The sequence below is a fragment of the Triturus cristatus genome, chromosome 4_2 (genome assembly GCF_964204655.1).
Source record: "Triturus cristatus chromosome 4_2, aTriCri1.1, whole genome shotgun sequence".
Taxonomy (NCBI): domain Eukaryota; kingdom Metazoa; phylum Chordata; class Amphibia; order Caudata; family Salamandridae; genus Triturus; species Triturus cristatus.
The window spans coordinates 865,861,748-865,880,248 of NC_140586.1; the positions used below are offsets into that span (position 1 = coordinate 865,861,748).

The following is an 18,501-nucleotide window of genomic DNA, read 5'->3' on the forward strand; positions in this document are numbered from 1 at the left end:
AGGGCTTGTAAATATGCCCCTTATTGGTGAGCTGCATTGTGTTACTTTTTATTAAACCTAGCCCTCTGAGTCTTGTCTGCCTCGTTTCAGGCAATATCCGAAAGTCGAATATTTGAAACTTGGGTCCAGATTTATCAGCACTTTGTATTGGTGCAAAGTCATCAAAAGTGACATAAATCAGCATAAAGTGTTGCTAAATTATTCACGTTTCCTACTAGAAAGTATTGCTAAAATAATGCAAAGAGGCGATTAGCACTACTTTGTGTCAAAGGGGCATCCGATGGGTGGTACATGAGCATTCCTATGCAACTACCCATCATGTTTGATGCAAAAACCTCTTTATTTACATTTGTAGACAGACCTTGGTGCCAAAATTACACTTCCTCGAGGCAGGCGCAAAGTTGGAGTACCTTTCCAGCACAAAACCTATGTTAGACTCATGCAGACGCCTCTGCCTTATGGTGCAAAGGTGTGTGCTTGATGCACTGCAGGGAGAAAGTGCACCAGTGCAGGAAATGGCAGCAGCTGCAAATCTTAGTAGATGTGATACTGTCCTGATCCATACTTTACAAGCAATGCGATGCCACAACTGCCGTTGCTGCGCTGCATTCGGTGAAAAAATTGTAAATTGGGAGTAATCGCTCATTTTCTGGTTTTAGCTAATAAAGCAAATCTGAGTACACGACAAACGAAGTCTGAATGGGTTTATTCAGAAAGGTTAATTATCTATGAACCACCGAATAGGTGAACTGGAGGTGCCCCCGGCAACAGTAAAATAAGTGAGCGCCTGAACCAAAAGCTTCACACATATATATAGGATTTGTAATACACACTTGCAATGTGAATTCCATGAAATGATTAAAAAAAGTGAGTACACGGGTGTGGTTTTGAGATAATGAGAAAAGAAGAAGGTGGCCTTCAAATGTAACAAGAATGTAAGCTTTTTGGCTAGCAAACTAGTTAACACTTTCTCGTCCCAGGATCTGAGATGTGAGAAGCTTGGAATTTCATAGACAGGCTCTACTTGGCACAGCATGAGCAAGAAAACAAGGCTACAGTGGTTAAAGTTACACTAGTGCGGATAGACATTTTCCATCCACACAATACTAAACCGTGGTATTTTCAGTCCTGTCTGACTTCTATGCATGTGGTACTAGAAGCAGGTGCGGCCAACGCGGGCTTACTGCACTGAGAGCTCTAGTACCACATGCCATCAGGACCAGTGCAGTATGCAGTGCTCTGAAATGTCTGGTAATGGCATGTGGTACTGAACTGTGGTGTGCCAGTACCACCTGAACCCTGGCACAACCAGTGCAGGCCTACTTTTCCGAGGCCACTAGTAACATATGTGGTTCCGAACCTTGGTATATCTAGTCCTAGGTGCTCTGAAACATCTAGTAACGTCATGTTGTACCGTACCTTGGTGTAGCCAGTGCTACCTGGCTGCTCTCAGATAGTGTATGGTACTGAGCCCTAGTATAGACAGAGTTGGTGGACTACTCTGAGACCTCTAGTGGCACATGAGTTTTTACCTTGGAACATCCAATGTTGGTAGAGCACTCCGAGGCCTCTGGTACAAGACGCCGCACTATAAAGATGCTCTAGTGATTCAACTAAACTTTGAGGTATGGGCAAAACTTAAGATGAGCACAGTATTTCTTTCATTGTATTCATTAGAGATTGTTTATAATTGAGGATCGATAGTACTGGGTCTTATCAAACAGGATGCGAACACAGGACGAAATTTACAAAGAGTTGCATTGTGTGTTGCAAGGGCAATGCAAGCTTTAAGGGAGATTTACAGTGCCACCCAGAGACACCTTGCGTGGCATAGTAAATCTGGAGTAGCGCAAATCACTGCCTTGCCTTACTCTGCCCTGGGAAGGCGTTCCATGGATGGTGTTCCCACGCATCCACCCATGGATTTTGGCACACTCCCAGATTTACTACCAGTAGTAAGCATGGGCCTGTGTCAAAAAGGAAAGCCTTCTTAGGTGAGGCGGAACAAGGAAAAGTAGCTTTAATTCTCCTTCACCTCATTTTTTTCTCTTTCGACGTAAAAAGAGGAAAGAGCCTCTAAGAACTGTTTTTGTGCAGGAAGGTGTTTTTACCTGCACATAAACAATCCTTCCTGCAACGCCTGCACCCTTACACCATGGTGCATCAGTGTCAACGTCGGTGCTAGGCTGTGCAGTGTGCGCCAGTGCAGAGAGAGCGCTGGAATGCACCATATCTTAGTAGATATGGGGCATTCCTGCCTTCTCTATGTGACGTAGCAAGTTGTCTTGCTGAGTTGCACTGCGTCACATCTCTGTAAATCTTATCCACAGTATCAAGGGTTGTGGTCTGTGTAGTTTTAGATACTGAGACTTTGTGTCACTTATACTATCACTCTGAAGCATTATTAAAAGCAAAGTGCTCCAGGGGCCCCATTACACAAAGTGCCCGGGCGTGCAACGGGCGTTTGCGCCCACTTTGCACGCCCCCGGGGCTCTTTGGTATTCCAGAAGGTGCCGCAGACACTTGTGCGGCCCCTTCTGTAATATCGATAGCGTTGGCGCACATAAAGCACCAGTGCTATCTGTAGAGGGCGTTCCCTCATTTGCATGGGGCCTGCCCCAAGCATATGAGGGAATCCCTCTGCCTCTGCGCTCTTTTACAGACGCAGATGCAAAGAAGCTGTCAGTGCACTACCTAAAAGATGGCGTACTGTCAGTGCGCCCACTGATGGCAGCCCTCTGAAGATGGTAAAGGGGGTCCTATGGTCCCCCCAGGCATCCTCTTGCAGACGGTTACACTCACTCACTGCACCCGCCTGCAAGGGGATCTCTAATACCCTTAAAAGAAGTGCAGGCGTTTTTCCACCTGCACTGTGAAAATGCGGAGCTGCTTTAAAGCAGCCGCTCAGTTATTCACCTAAATGCGCTGCCCTGGCGGCAGTGTGAGTTCGCGTCTGCCCTGTGTGCAGTGCATTCGTCATAATACGGCATATTTTTATTGTTTGCACTGAGCGCACCTTTTCAAAGGTACGCCTGGTGCAAACAATGAAAATGCGCCTTTTGTGTAAAACAGCCCCAGGAGGCCAGTCTCTGTTCTAAAATGATAACTAGTGCAAATGACTCAATGTGCTCAAAATCATTAAAGAGCTCCAGGAATCAGTCGCCTGCAATTTGGATGTTCCACCATCTCCAGCTTTGTGTGCACAGCTTTCTACATGCTTCCCCTGTAAAAATATTCAAACTAAATTGGATTATTTAGAAGCTGAAACTATTTGTTGGCCCTCCTATTCTTGACTTGATGATGCAGTCCAAGTAATGTTAATCATTTTAAAGAAAGGTAAGCGTATGTTAGAACATTTTTCAAACATTTCACAACCTGATCTAATATCCTTGAACCTAGAAAGCCGTCTTGTCAGCTCTCCGCTGGATATTCGCCCCACCAAACGTTTCCATCAGTTTGCACTTTTTCAAAGTCTAACAAAGTTTTCTCACAGTCCTTGAACATGGGTTGGATAACTTCCTCTTGGAAAGAAGTAGTCGTGCGGACTCCGTTGAAAAGCATTCATTGGACCCAATACTTCAGGCAATTTTTGGCCTATTTCTCTCTTCCCTTTCTTGTCAAAGGTACTTGACAAAAAGCATGTTTGCAGTTCCATAGGGAATGTAAGGCTCTTCATGATTATCAACAAGCAAAGTTCATCCAGGACACAGTACCGAGCGGGTCATGGTTTTGGTCTTGGATGGCCTTTGGGCTATGATGGATGCCAGAGGCCAAAGAGTCTTATTCCTCTTAGAACTTCTCGTCAACATTCAATACCATAGACCATGGAATTCTGTTAACGATGCTGTTCAAGATAGGCATTCAAGGTCTTGCCCTGTCATGTTGGTATCATTCCTGACTGTTGGGAAACAATTATGTCTACAGCCCCTTTCTTTTCGGATCTCAAGGATTTATGGTTCGGCGCCCCGTAGAGCTCTGGTCTCCCTCGGCTTCTATAGGCGTCCTCTGGTGTAACTCCTACATCAAACTGTAGCAAGGATTTTTCTGTAGGCTGATGACACTCAACTCATCTTTGGGTTGTCTCTCCAGCATGAAACTGAATTCCCTCTTCTACTTGGCTGACAGTCTTGCAGTCACCTGTTGGTGAACGTCTAAAATTTACTTAAAACCGACTCCCAATAAGACAGAGCTTTTGCTCACCTCCCTCAAAATCAAGGTGACTGGTCACGTCTGACCTGTCTGTATGTGCCCCCCTCCTGCAAGATCCCTTCACCACCTAGGTCTTTATATTGACTCTAATCTTGGTTGTAAGACCCAAGTTGCTAACGTCTGTAAATCCAATTTTTTCTACCTAAAATCTTTATGCCCTGTTTTCTTGTTTTTAGAGTACAGCCTCAGAATACAAGCAGTGAATGTTATTAAATCGAGGGTTGATTCTTGCAATTCTATTTTTCCTGTGGGCCATAGGAAATTCTTAGCTTGTTTACAGCTTTTTCAGAATGCAACTGCCTGCTCTCTGTGTGGCCCCAAGTAGTTTAATTCATTAACAGGGGCAAGCATAAGCCTGCATTGGCTTCTATTTCATGGCATCTTTAAGGCCATGACTATACCACATAAATCAGATTTTCCTAGTAACCCGATTTCATGGTTAAGAAATTCAGCTGGTACAACCCTCCCAAGGAATTTGCTATCTGACCAGCAATTTCTTCTAAAGGTTCCAAAAATCTTGTACTACTAGCTATGGCGGCACAGCTTTTTCCATGGCTGCAGACAATGCTTGCAATGTACTACCTGTTGCTCTCACAAATAATCCTTGCTGACCTGTTTCAGACAAGATTTAAAAACCTTTATTTTCATTTAATAGTTCACACATAAATAAACTATTTTATAAGCGCCTAGAAACCAAAGTAGGGGAACGTTGCGTTCTAAAAAATATACGTGCTGGTGACTTGGTGACCTCAGCAGCGGGCACGGTAAATGCTGTAGGTTATGTCTGTATAGTTGTGTATAGTGTACCAGTGCATTTCTTTTACGGTGAACTGCAAAATGAATATCTTGATTTTCTTCATCACCTTTGTAAAGTGAGACAAACTTATAATCATTCATGTCTTTGATTTAAAGATTTTATAATTAAAATGTGGTTATGTATTATTTGACCAAATTTGTTTTTTAAAATAACCCACATTTTGGGTAAAGGTTTTTCTATTCGAGCTCACCTGCTTCACCGGGCTTGCTTAGTTCCAGGCAAGTGCCGTCTTACATTATGAGAACGAGCCCCTGGATTCTTGCATGTGGCCACTGAAACATCTCGGAATGTTTCCTCAACTCTACTGCGGATGGGTTGTTGAAGTTTTTTCTGATGTGCAATTTTGGGTGACAAATAATTTGTGCAAATTAGTCATTTTAATTATGCACATGACCGTAACCGATTAATTAATGCTTTTACATTTAAAACAATATGAGTATCTCATTTAGAAGTGTGATTAATAATGTAGTATAGTTGTGCCACGTTTTCATGCAAAACACCATTACTTTTTTTATGGATGCAGCCTGTGGTGTTTTCCTTTTCCTGATCCTGTTCATTTCCTCTCCCAGTCAGTTACCCGCTGCAAGTCTTCGCTCCCTATAGATTCCGTGGGACTCGGATAGCAATGACACAAGTGTACTGAAGTATTAGAAAGTATGTATTGTTAATAGAACTTTCCGTCGTGTACCTGCTGTATCATTTGGAAGGATTTATGCTGTTTGGTACACTGTGGAGGAGTTGCCCTAACGGGTAGGGCGCTCGACCTCAGATCTGGGGGAACTGGGTTCGAGTCTCGGTAATGATGCTAAAACATCCTGTGATCTGGGCAAATCACTTAATCTTCCCGTGCCTAAAAAAAATGAATGTATGTCCTCATGTAACGTAACTGGTGCAATGTAAAGTGCTCTGATAGCTGATTGGATTTGGGTCAAGTTTGCGCTATATAAAACTCAGCAAAAAAACAAAAATGTTTCATATTGAGTTGTGCATCTCTGGAGTACAGTTGGTGGGGAAGCAAGCAGGAGATTTTTCTTACCTTAAGAAATGGGTTAATGTTAAGAACCTTTCGAATTTACGGAAATGTTTTTTATTTGCCAGGGTGACCTAACCATGATCATGCCATGCTGAGTCAGCAGATTTGTCAATTAATATTTTATGAATTGTGAAAAAAAACTGGTTGCGAAGGATCAGGGGCGACCTTCCATTTTCCTCCTGAAACTCTGGCCAAGGCTGTCGAATGGGACCAGGGCTATTTGTTTGCTAGCCAGGGATTGATTGGCACCATTGAGAAACCATGGGGCATATTATCAAGGATGGCGTTAAAATTATCGCCGCTTTAGCTGCAGAAAACTGCCGCTAAAGCAGCGATAATGGGCTTGATAATATGCCGCAAAGAATTCCAATAGAAGCCCATGTTGACACCAGAACATGGGCTTCTATGGGAATTCACAAGGGCATATTATCAAGCCCATTATCACCGCTTTTGCGGCAGTTTTAAGCCGTTAAAACTGCGGTAATTTTAACGCCGTTTCTTGAAAATATGCCCCTATGATTGGTAATGGGTGATCCACCCTGTGCAGCCTTCTTGAAGAGCGAGTCCATGAGTGAGAGAAGTTTTCCTCATGGCTGATCCCAGATGAGCTGCTCTCCCGTCCTACGGGTGGGCGGATTCGATATTGTGTAAGTTAATATTTCAACCACAGTATCATGACCCGCCTCCCTCTACCCTGAGATAGGAAATTGTTCACAAAATGTTTTGAATAAATCGGTCTGTAGCTGTGAAGCATCTCTTTAGTAGATGTTCCACCCAATAGTAAGGCCCTGATAGTCTTGAAATCGAATGTTGTCCACAGTAATGTGGGTTCACCTGGGCCACCGGTTGATTAAATTGTGATCTGTGGAAACTGATGCATTCCAGCAGGCAGCACCTTCATCTGTGGAAACGGAAACCTAGGGTTTCTTAAAAGTTGTAAATATAATTAGCTGCTGAGCATGTGACCTGAACCGGGTCTCAGAGCGCTTTACATAGCACCAGTTGCATTGCATAAGGACACATTGATTTTTTCAGGCACGGGGAGATTGAGTGTTTGCCTAGAATCACAGAACGGACCCAGAGGAGTCGGTGAGACCACCCAGGGGGGGGCCTCCCACACTGCACGAAGTAGCCGAGCGCTGCCGAGAAGCCTCCTGAGAGATCCTTCTCCTATCACGTACTAGCACAGTAACACCACCACACAGGACTCAAGGAGGTTGTCTCAAGACGAGCAATTCTTTATCAGCACTTAAAGGTTACGGGATCAATATTTACACGACAGGGATCGAGGGATCCACAAAAAGTCTCAGTGTCTCTTTAGAAGGGTAGGGGTAGCGGGACAGTCTTTGGCAGGAGCTCGGTACGAGGGTACCTGGGGCCCAGTTCTTATCCTCAAGCTGGAGGACCTCCGGATCTCGGAGGGGTCGAGCCGCGACGGCGTCAGCAGGGCTCTGGCGTACAGTTCGTGGAGAGCCGCGATCAGGTCAGCAGGGCTCTCAAGATGGTTTCTGCTCAGCTCGAGCCGCGACGTCGTCAGCAGGGCTCCGAGGGAGGTTTCAGCGAGGTTGGGCCGTGACAGCGTCAGCAGGACCCCGATGTTCCGGGTGGCTTCAAGGTTTCAACACGAAGGAGCCGCGACGCAGTCTGCAGGGCTCGTGGTAGTTCAAGCAAGAGTTCTTCTCCATAGGGTCGGCCGCGATTCGATCAGCAGGGCTCTCGACTCCGGGACACAACTGCCGATCTGTGGCGGGGTCGCCCCAGATATAGGTCTGGAGCCCTTTGATGTCCGGACCCTTGCGCCCGGGGGGGGGCGGAGAGGCCGGGTGGAGGTGGCCAGACGCCCAGCAGGAGAGGCGCCCGGCCCAAGAGAGCTGGAGGCCGATCGCACCTCGGTGTGTGGGGGCGGTTGGGGGTCCCATCGATACCGCCCTCCGCCAGGGCGATGAGGTGTTCACGTGACACCCCCTGGCCAGTTCTTGGTGCCTCAATGTCTGGGCCTTGCTGGGGCCGAGGCCGGGTTGAGCGGAGTCCTGAGGGCTGGCATGCAGGGTCACGTGGCAGGGGACAAAATGGCGGAACCTCGAGGCACAGGTGACCTCGTGCGGCCTGCACGGGTAGCTCGTGGAGGCTAGGGCGGGGAACGGGCCCATTCTCCGGGAAGTCAGGACCACGCCACGAAGCCGGGTCCAACATGTATTATTTGACCAAATTTGTTTTTTAAAATAATCCACATTTTGGGTAAAGGTTTTTCTATTCGAGCTCACCTGCTTCACTGGGCTTGCTTAGTTCCAGGCAAGCGCCGTCTTACATTATGAGAACGCGCCCCTGGATTCTTGCATGTGGCCACTGAAACATCTCGGAATGTTTCCTCAACTCTACTGCGAATGGGTTGTTGAAGTTTTTTCTGATGTGCAATTTTGGCTGACAAATAATTTGTGCAAATTAGTCATTTTAATTATGCACATGACCGTAACCGATTGATTAATGCTTTTACATTTAAAACAATATGAGTATCTCATTTAGAAGTGTGATTAATAATGTAGTATAGTTGTGCCACGTTTTCATGCAAAACACCATTATTTTTTTTATGGATGCAGCCTGTGGTGTTTTCCTTTTCCTGATCCTGTTCATTTCCTCTCCCAGTCAGTTACCCGCTGCAAGTCTTCGCTCCCTATAGATTCCGTGGGACTCGGATAGCAATGACACAAGTGTACTGAAGTATTAGAAAGTATGTATTGTTAATAGAACTTTCCGTCGTGTACCTGCTGTATCATTTGGAAGGATTTATGCTGTTTGGTCCACTGTGGAGGAGTTGCCCTAACGGGTAGGGCGCTCGACCTCAGATCTGGGGGAACTGGGTTCGAGTCTCGGTAATGATGCTAAAACATCCTGTGATCTGGGCAAATCACTTAATCTTCCCGTGCCTAAAAAAAATGAATGTATGTCCTCATGTAACGTAACTGGTGCAATGTAAAGTGCTCTGATAGCTGATTGGATTTGGGTCAAGTTTGCGCTATATAAAACTCAGCAAAAAAACAAAAATGTTTCATATTGAGTTGTGCATCTCTGGAGCACAGTTGGTGGGGAAGCAAGCAGGAGATTTTTCTTACCTTAAGAAATGGGTTAATGTTAAGAACCTTTCGAATTTACGGAAATGTTTTTTATTTGCCAGGGTGACCTAACCATGATCATGCCATGCTGAGTCAGCAGATTTGTCAATTAATATTTTATGAATTGTGAAAAAAAACTGGTTGCGAAGGATCAGGGGCGACCTTCCATTTTCCTCCTGAAACTCTGGCCAAGGCTGTCGAATGGGACCAGGGCTATTTGTTTGCTAGCCAGGGATTGATTGGCACCATTGAGAAACCATGGGGCATATTATCAAGGATGGCGTTAAAATTATCGCCGCTTTAGCTGCAGAAAACTGCAGCTAAAGCGGCGATAATGGGCTTGATAATATGCCGCAAAGAATTCCAATAGAAGCCCATGTTGACACCAGAACATGGGCTTCTATGGGAATTCACAAGGGCATATTATCAAGCCCATTATCGCCGCTTTTGCGGCAGTTTTAAGCCGTTAAAACTGCGGTAATTTTAACGCCGTTTCTTGATAATATGCCCCTATGATTGGTAATGGGTGATCCACCCTGTGCAGCCTTCTTGAAGAGCGAGTCCATGAGTGAGAGAAGTTTTCCTCATGGCTGATCCCAGATGAGCTGCTCTCCCGTCCTACGGGTGGGCGGATTCGATATTGTGTAAGTTAATATTTCAACCACAGTATCATGACCCGCCTCCCTCTACCCTGAGATAGGAAATTGTTCACAAAATGTTTTGAATAAATCGGTCTGTAGCTGTGAAGCATCTCTTTAGTAGATGTTCCTCCCAATAGTAAGGCCCTGATAGTCTTGAAATCGAATGTTGTCCACAGTAATGTGGGTTCACCTGGGCCACCGGTTGATTAAATTGTGATCTGTGGAAACTGATGCATTCCAGCAGGCAGCACCTTCATCTGTGGAAACGGAAACCTAGGGTTTCTTAAAAGTTGTAAGTATAATTAGCTGCTGAGCATGTGACCTGAACCGGGTCTCAGAGCGCTTTACATAGCACCAGTTGCATTACATAAGGACACATTGATTTTTTCAGGCACGGGGAGATTGAGTGTTTGCCTAGAATCACAGAACGTTCAGCGTCATTGCCGAGACTCGAACCTGGTTCTCCAGATTCGAGGTCGACCGCCCTAGCCGTTAGACCAACTCCTCTCCCCGGCTACAGAAACTTGCCTTTTGTTATGATTTTATAGTTTCTTTCTCAAACAAATGTTATAGTGATTTATTTATTGAGACACTGTTAGACCTGTCAGCCCTTTGGGTGGTCCCTCCTCATCATTATTTATTTTGTCCCACTTCTGCCTCAAACCCTGTTATAATTTTTCCTTTTTGGGAACCACCAGACTTTTTAGTGTTGATGCAGGGTCGGGGAGCCATTTTCCCTACCCCTGGAACTTCTGTCTGAGGGCCTGAGACACAAAATGGTGGCCACCCATTGTCACCTGTGACATAACTAGAACCTTCTGGAACATTCTAGAATCCTGGGATAGTGTGAGGCAGTTTAGAATGTTGGGAGGCCATCTCAGAAGGGCAGTTGGCAGCTGACTGGAGAAGAGAGAAGAGCAGAGTAGAAGGAGGTCGGAGTAAGAATCATCTTAAGGATCTGAATTTTGAACAGCCCTTAAAGAAGAAGAACAGCAAGCTCCTGACCTGTTTGGCGGTGTCCTCCTGGAGTCCTGACGTCGAGAAGCCTGGAGACCTGGGGCCTGAGGTAGAGAAGCGGCGCTGACAGAAGGCAGACGTCGTACCCGGAGCCGTCAGAGGTCGAGAGAGGGCGCCGACGGAGGTCGTGGAGAGACACCAGAGGTCGAGTAGGGAGTCACCTGAGGTCGAGGTGAGGCGCGCCGGAGGTCGGGAGTGGAGATCGCACTCCGGAGTCGCCGGAAACTGAGGTGAAGCGCGCCTGAGGTCGGGAGTGGAGATCGCACTCCGGAGACACCCGGAAGCGGGGAGACCGTGACCCTGCGATGCCGGAAGGCGACATCGAACCGAGGCCGCCCAGCGACATCGAACCGAGGCCGCCCAGTGACATCGAACCGAGGCCGCCCAGCGACATCGAACCGAGGCCGCCCAGCGACATCGAACCGAGGCCGCCCAGCGACATCGAGCCGAGGCCACCCAGCGACATCGAGCCGAGGCCACCCAGCGACATCGAGCCGAGGCCGCCCAGCGACATCGAGCCGAGGCCGCCTAGCGACACCGAGCCGAGGCTGCCCAGCGACATCGATCCGGAGCCGCCTCACGGCGTCGACACGGCGCCAAGCGGAGCAGATAGTCGTGGAAGGGACAGTAAGTGGTAGAGGGGGCGTTTAAGGCCCTGTGGAGCCCTAAAGACCATTCTAGGGTCTAGAGGGGTGTTAGGACCAGCCTGGGAGTGCCAGGGGTGAACTGAGACTGGTACAGTGACCTCTGTGAGGGATTGTGTAGTTTGGAGAGCCAAGGTTACCCTTAGGTAACCTTGGTAGGTAGGTAGAGCAAGGTTACCCTTGTTCTACCTCAGCTTAGGCCCCAGCCTTGACCAATCTAAGTGGGACACCCCCAGGCCACCCAAATGACCACAAGCTGTATATGGGCATAGTAAAACCAAATTACCTCATGAAAGTGATCTGATTTGTAATTGTCATTGATTGTTTTACCTAAATTATTGAAGGTGCTTTATTTATTGTCTTTTACTAATTTATTCCTGCACTGTATTTATTGACTGATGATATTTATTTGCCAACTGTATTTATTGCACCTCTATTTATTCCATGCTTAATTGGGACCTGAACCTATTGATTGAAACTTTAAAGTCGTATTATTTATTTGACCTGCTCTTTTAAAGGAAAATTCTATTGTATTGTATTTATGATTTGAATCCTGATAATAAGATAAAGGCATGCATAATTGTCTTCCAAAATATTTACGGTGTAGTGTCATTTTTGGAATGGATGAATGCATGGTTATTGTGAGGGTGTGACGTACGCTTAACACGGTGCCTGACCCCAACCGCTCGAGCCAAGCTACCATTGTGCTGGGAACCTGGTGACTGCTAACCCGGTTGCCCGGTTTCTAACATAAAATTGGTGTTCAGCGGTGGGATAGAGCTGTGCTTGCGTCTACTCGACAATAACTTTGGGTAGTCCATAGGCCTACACCGGGAGTTTTCTCCAAGCGGACTTCCTAATTTTGAGTTTTGTTTTTTCCAAATTTACTTCTGGTGGTGGGAGGAGGTATTACAAAAGGTACCCCCCTGCATAGCTTCTGTAAGCACCTGTCTTCTATCCTGAGTGGGCAAAATGGAGTTTGTGTTGGAGGATGTGGAAACTTACACTGTGGCCCAACTCAGGGAGTTTTGTCAGCGAGAGGGGGTGTATTGTCCCCAAGGTGCAAAGAAGGGTGAGCTCCAAACCAGCTTGAGGGCTTGGGGGGAGGCACGACGAGAAAGTAAGGCTGAGGAGGAGGACAGGGATGGAGAGACTGACCGCGAGGGGGCTGGTTTGTACCAACCTGAGGTGGGGAACCTACTAGCGGGGCCCAGAACACTTTCAAGGAAGGGCAGCAGTGTCTCTAGTGGTGGCTTATCAGAAGCAGAATTAACTGACCGGAGGGAGAAAAGACAGCTCACATGGGAGTTGGCGAAGCTGGAGGAAGAAAAGGAGGAACAGAGGATGGCTCATGAGTTGAGGCTCAGGGAGATAGATCTCCAGATCCTACGGGTCGGGGCACACACTGTTCCTAATGGTGGCAGCGAAGACAGAGAAATCACCAGGGAACCCAAACCCTATCTGCCAAAAGACATAGTAGCTAGCTATAGTGCGGGAGATGACATCACCAAGTTGCTAGCGGCCTATGAGGTCTCTTTAAAAGCCCATGGGGTGCCAGAGAAATATTGGGGAGGGGGATTGTATAAATACATGCCTCCAGCTGGCAGGGATACATTATTGGCCCTGGAGCAGGATGAGCAGACCCACTACCCCACCATGAAAGTGGCGCTCGTAAGGAAGTTTGGACTAACACCCGAGAAGTACAGACAGAAGTTCCGGGGTAGCCACAAACTGGGCACACAGAATTGGGTGGATTTCCTGGACTATGCAAAGAAGGCATTAGAGGGTTGGATACAGGGCAGCGAGGTGAGGGACTACGAGGGGTTGTTTGATTTGATGTTGAAGGAACACCTGCTCGAAAAATGTTTCCCCGAACTGCGTCAACACCTGGTGGATAGCAAGCTGACCAATCCCCGGAAGCTTGCTGCGGAGGCGGACATTTGGGCTAGTACCCGGGTGTCCACAAGGGGGACTGGAGGGGACTCTCAAAAGACTGGACAGGGCGCCCCCCAGAAGAAAGAGGGAGGGGAAAAGAAAACGGAGTTCTCTAAAGGCCCCCAAAATAGTTTCCAAGGGAAGGGAACAGGATTCACCCCTAGGGCTAACCCACCTAGAAACCCTAATCCTGGCCAGAGTCAGCAGCCAAGGGTTGTCCATTGCTTCGAGTGCGGTGGTGTCGGACACTATAAGGGAGATGTGAAGTGCCCAAAAAGACCACCCCCTCCCATCGGAGGAAAGACCCCCGGAGTAGCTAGTGTAGTGCTCGGGGAGGAGATGCCTTTAGATAAGGGAAGGGAGTGGGCGGGTGTCACTTTAGTGTCCCTGGGAGAACGGGAGATGGTTCCTAAGATCCAGGTGCCCGCAAATACCACAAAGTATGGGCAGTGGGTCACCATCAACGGCCAAAGAGGGGAAGCTCTGAGAGACACAGGAGCCAGTATGACTATGGTACGTAGCCAACTGGTGTCTCCAGAGCAGGTGATTCCCAATGTACTCCACCCTGCCGCGATGGCTGACGGCAGAATGGGCCACTACCCGGTGGCCGAGGTTCCATTTGAATGGGAAGGGGTTGCAGGTTTACTTCGAGTTGCCGTAAGCCCTGCCGTGCCAGTCGATTGTCTGCTGGGGAATGACATGGAGCATAATGCTTGGAAGGAGGTGGAATACCGGACTCATACTGAGATGCTGGGTACACCTGACTGGGCCTGTGTCAGCACAGGGTCTGCGACAACCCGGAGGGGGAGTTCGTTTAGGCTGGAGCCTGGAACAAAGGCACAGCCGGCTGCCGACCAAGGGAAGAACCGAGGACAGGAGGAGCCTGCCTCGGCATCCGCGCCCCGTGTGACGGATAGGCCACCGGAGGTGGTGGACCAGGAGTCCGCGGAGGGGGATGTTACCGAACTGGAGAACCTACCCATCCCGGCCGAGTGGCACGTGGAGGGAGGGCCGACCAGGGAGGAATTCTGCATGGGCCAGAGGTAGTGTCCTACCCTTGAGGGACTGAGGCGACAGGCCGAAGCTCAGGCAGCAGGGAACGTTAAGGGGAACTACCACATTTACTGGGAGGATGGCCTCCTCTACAGTGAACCCAAGGCACCCATGCACGGATCGTCACGGGCCTTGGTTGTCCCTCAACGTTATCGAGCCTTTCTCCTGGAATTGGCTCATGAGATCCCCTTGGCAGGACACCTGGGGCAAGACAAGACCTTTGCCCGGCTTGTCCCACACTTTTATTGGCCTCAAATGAAAGTGTCGTCCGACACCTACTGCCGGACATGTGTGTCTTGTCAAGCCAGTGGGAAAACAGGGGTGAAACTGAAAGCTCCCCTGGAACCACTTCCTGTCATTAGCACCCCCTTTGAAAGGGTGGGCATTGACATTGTGGGTCCGTTAGATCCGCCTACTACAGCTGGTCACAGGTTTATCCTGGTTCTGGTGGATCATGCCACACGGTACCCAGAGGCTATACCTCTGAGGACCATTACTGCACCTGTTGTGGCTAGGGCCCTGATGGGAATCTTTACCCGAGTGGGTTTTCCCAAGGAAGTTGTGTCCGACAGGGGGACCAACTTCATGTCAGCATACATGCGGGCCATGTGGAAGGAGTGTGGAGTGACCTACCGGTTCACCACTCCTTACCATCCCCAGACCAATGGTCTGGTGGAGAGGTTCAATAAAACCTTGAAAGGCATGATCAGAAGTCTGCCTGAAAGCCTGCGGAGGAAATGCGACGTCCTCCTACCCTGTCTATTGTTTTCTTACAGGGAAGTGCCACAGAAGGGAGTGGGCTTCAGCCCCTTCGAGCTTTTGTATGGGCACCCTGTGCATGGACCTCTCCGCCTGGTGAAAGACGGATGGGAAAGAACTCCCAGAAAGCTTCCCCAGGATGTGGTGAGCTACATGCTGGCCTTCCGGAGCCAAATGGCTAAGTTGTGGAAGCAAGCTTCTGACAACTTGGAAGCCAGCCAAGCAGTGATGAAGGCGTGGTACGACCACAACGCTCATCCGGTGGAGTTGGAGCCTGGCCAGAAGGTGTGGGTGATCGAACCCGGAGAGCTTAGCGCCCTCCAGGATCGCTGGTCAGGACCCTTTGAGGTGTTGGAGAAGAAGGGTAAGTATACCTATTTGGTGGATCTTAAGACCCCTCGCCAGCCCCTACGGGTGCTGCATGCCAACCGCCTCAAACCCCACCATGAGAGGCCCGAAGTCCTATTGATGATGGTGACTGACGGAGCAGAGGACGTGGAAAGCGAGCCTCTCCCTGACTTATTTGCGTCTCAAGAGAAGGATGGGTCGGTGGAGGGAGTGATTCTCTCCCCATCCCTAACTCCTGAACAGCAGGAGGACTGCCGCCACGTCCTGGGGCAGTACTCTTCGTTGTTCTCCCTTGTTCCGGGTAGGACTCACCTGTGCGTCCATGACGTGGACACAGGAGACAGCCCACCTGTGAAGTCAAAGATCTACCGGATGACAGACAAGGTGAAGGCCAGCATTCACAGTGAAGTCACTAAGATGCTGGAGCTAGGAGTAATTGAACCTTCCAGCAGCCCCTGGTCCAGTCCGGTGGTATCAGTACCAAAAGCTGTACCACCGGGCGCCCAACCGGAACTGAGGTTCTGTGTGGAATACCGGGGACTGAACTCAGTAACCAAGACTGATGCTCATCCGATTCCGAGGGCGGATGAACTGATTGACCGGCTGGGAGCTGCCCAATATCGGAGTACCTTTGACCTTACTTCCGGGTACTGGCAGATCTCCCTGACTGATGGAGCTAAGGAAAGGTCAGCCTTCTCCACGCCCGAAGGGCCACTACCAGTTCTGTGTGATGCCCTTTGGGCTCAAGAACGCACCTGCCACGTTTCAGCGTCTGGTGAACCAGATCCTCACAGGAATGGAGAGCTTCTCTGCTGCTTATCTGGACGACATTGCCGTCTTCAGTAACAGCTGGGAGGATCACTTGCGTCACCTGCAAGCTGTTCTCCAGGCCCTGAAGCAAGCTGGATTAACGATTAAGGCCAGTAAGTGCCAGATCGGGCAGGGGTCGGTAGTGTACCTTGGACACTTGGTGGGTAGGGGAGCGGTGCAACCCCTCCAGGCGAAAATCGAGGCCATCATGGCCTGGGAACCCCCCAAGACTCAGACTGAGGTCCGAGCTTTTCTGGGCCTCACCGGATATTACCGCCGCTTCGTGAAGGGGTATGGTACCATTGTGGCCCCCCTCACGGAGCTTACGTCCAAGAAACAACCTCGACGGGTAGTCTGGACGGAGGCTTGTCAGCAGGCCTTTGTGAAACTGAAGCAAGCGATGTGCGAGGCCCCGGTCTTAAGGGCCCCAGACTTTTCCAAGGAGTTCATTGTCCAGACGGATGCATCGGAACATGGCATTGGGGCAGTGTTATCGCAACTCAATGAAGAGGGTCTGGATCAACCCGTGGTCTTCCTATCCCGGAGACTACTTCCCAGGGAACAGAAGTGGAGTGCAATAGAGCGTGAAGCCTTTGCAGTGGTATGGGCTCTGAAGAAGTTGCGGCCATACCTGTTTGGCTCGCACTTCCTAGTTCAGACCGACCACAGACCCCTTCGGTGGCTGATGCAGATGAAGGGGGAGAATCCCAAGTTGCTAAAGTGGTCTATCTCCCTACAGGGAATGGACTTTCAGGTGGAACATCGGCCTGGAGTGGACCACGCCAATGCAGACGGTCTCTCAAGGTATTTCCGCCTTAGTGATGAGAACTCCCAAGGGGTTGGGTAGCTCTCCCCACTTTCAGCTGGGGGGGACGCGTGTTAGACCTGTCAGCCCTTTGGGTGGTCCCTCCTCATCATTATTTATTTTGTCCCACTTCTGCCTCAAACCCTGTTATAATTTTTCCTTTTTGGGAACCACCAGACTTTTTAGTGTTGATGCAGGGTCGGGGAGCCATTTTCCCTACCCCTGGAACTTCTGTCTGAGGGCCTGAGACACAAAATGGTGGCCACCCATTGCCACCTGTGACATAACTAGAACCTTCTGGAACATTCTAGAATCCTGGGATAGTGTGAGGCAGTTTAGAATGTTGGGAGGCCATCTCAGAAGGGCAGTTGGGAGCTGACTAGAGAAGAGAGAAGAGCAGAGTAGAAGGAGGTCGGAGTAAGGCAGCAGGGGTGGAAACCAGTGCTTGGAGTGGGGTCCAGAAACCCACCCTTGATGCTAGTCCCTACTGACCAAGCCCAGCCTAAAGCCCTGTGTGGGACCAAGTCCAGAAGAACCATCTTAAGGATCTGAACATTTGGAACAGGCCTTAAAGAAGAAGAACAGCAAGTTCCTGACCTGTTTGGCGGTGTCCTCCTGGAGTCCTGACGTCGAGAAGCCTGGAGACCTGGGGCCTGAGGTAGAGAAGCGGCGCTGACAGAAGGCAGACGTCGTACCCGGAGCAGTCAGAGGTCGAGAGAGGGCGCCGACGGAGGTCGTGGAGAGACACCGGAGGTCGAGTAGGGAGTCACCTGAGGTCGAGGTGAGGCGCGCCGGAGGTCGGGAGTGGAGATCGCACTCCGGAGACACCCGGAAGCGGGGAGACCGTGACCCTGCGACGCCGGAAGGCGACATCGAACCGAGGCTGCCCAGCGACATCGAACCGAGGCCGCCCAGTGACATCGAACCGAGGCCGCCCAGTGACATCGAACCGAGGCCGCCCAGCGACATCGAACCGAGGCCGCCCAGCGACATCGAGCCGAGGCCACCCAGCAACATCGAGCCGAGGCCACCCAGCGACATCGAGCCGAGGCCCCCCAGCGACATCGAGCCGAGGCCGCCTAGCGACACCGAGCCGAGGCTGCCCAGCGACATCGATCCGGAGCCGCCTCACGGCATCGACACGGCACCAAGCGGAGCAGATAGTCGTGGAAGGGACAGTAAGTGGTAGAGGGGGCGTTTAAGGCCCTGTGGAGCCCTAAAGACCATTCTAGGGGCTAGAGGGGTGTTAGGGCCAGCCTGGGAGTGCCAGGGGTGAACTGAGACTGGTACAGTGACCTCTGTGAGGGATTGTGTAGTTTG

At 49.6% G+C, this 18,501-nt stretch overlaps 1 protein-coding gene and 1 long non-coding RNA gene across 2 annotated transcripts in view; one reads left to right on the forward strand and one right to left on the reverse strand.

The window, feature by feature from the left end:
- LOC146835279 (uncharacterized) overlaps window positions 1-5,350 on the reverse strand; it is a 151,644-nt gene extending 146,294 nt beyond the window's left edge. The window contains exon 1 of the long non-coding RNA XR_014960708.1: window positions 5,217-5,350. This is a non-coding gene — a long non-coding RNA (uncharacterized LOC146835279). The remainder of the gene's footprint in view (window positions 1-5,216) is intronic.
- AKR1A1 (aldo-keto reductase family 1 member A1) overlaps window positions 1-18,501 on the forward strand; it is a 1,289,949-nt gene that overhangs the window by 1,023,105 nt on the left and 248,343 nt on the right. The window lies entirely within an intron of this gene.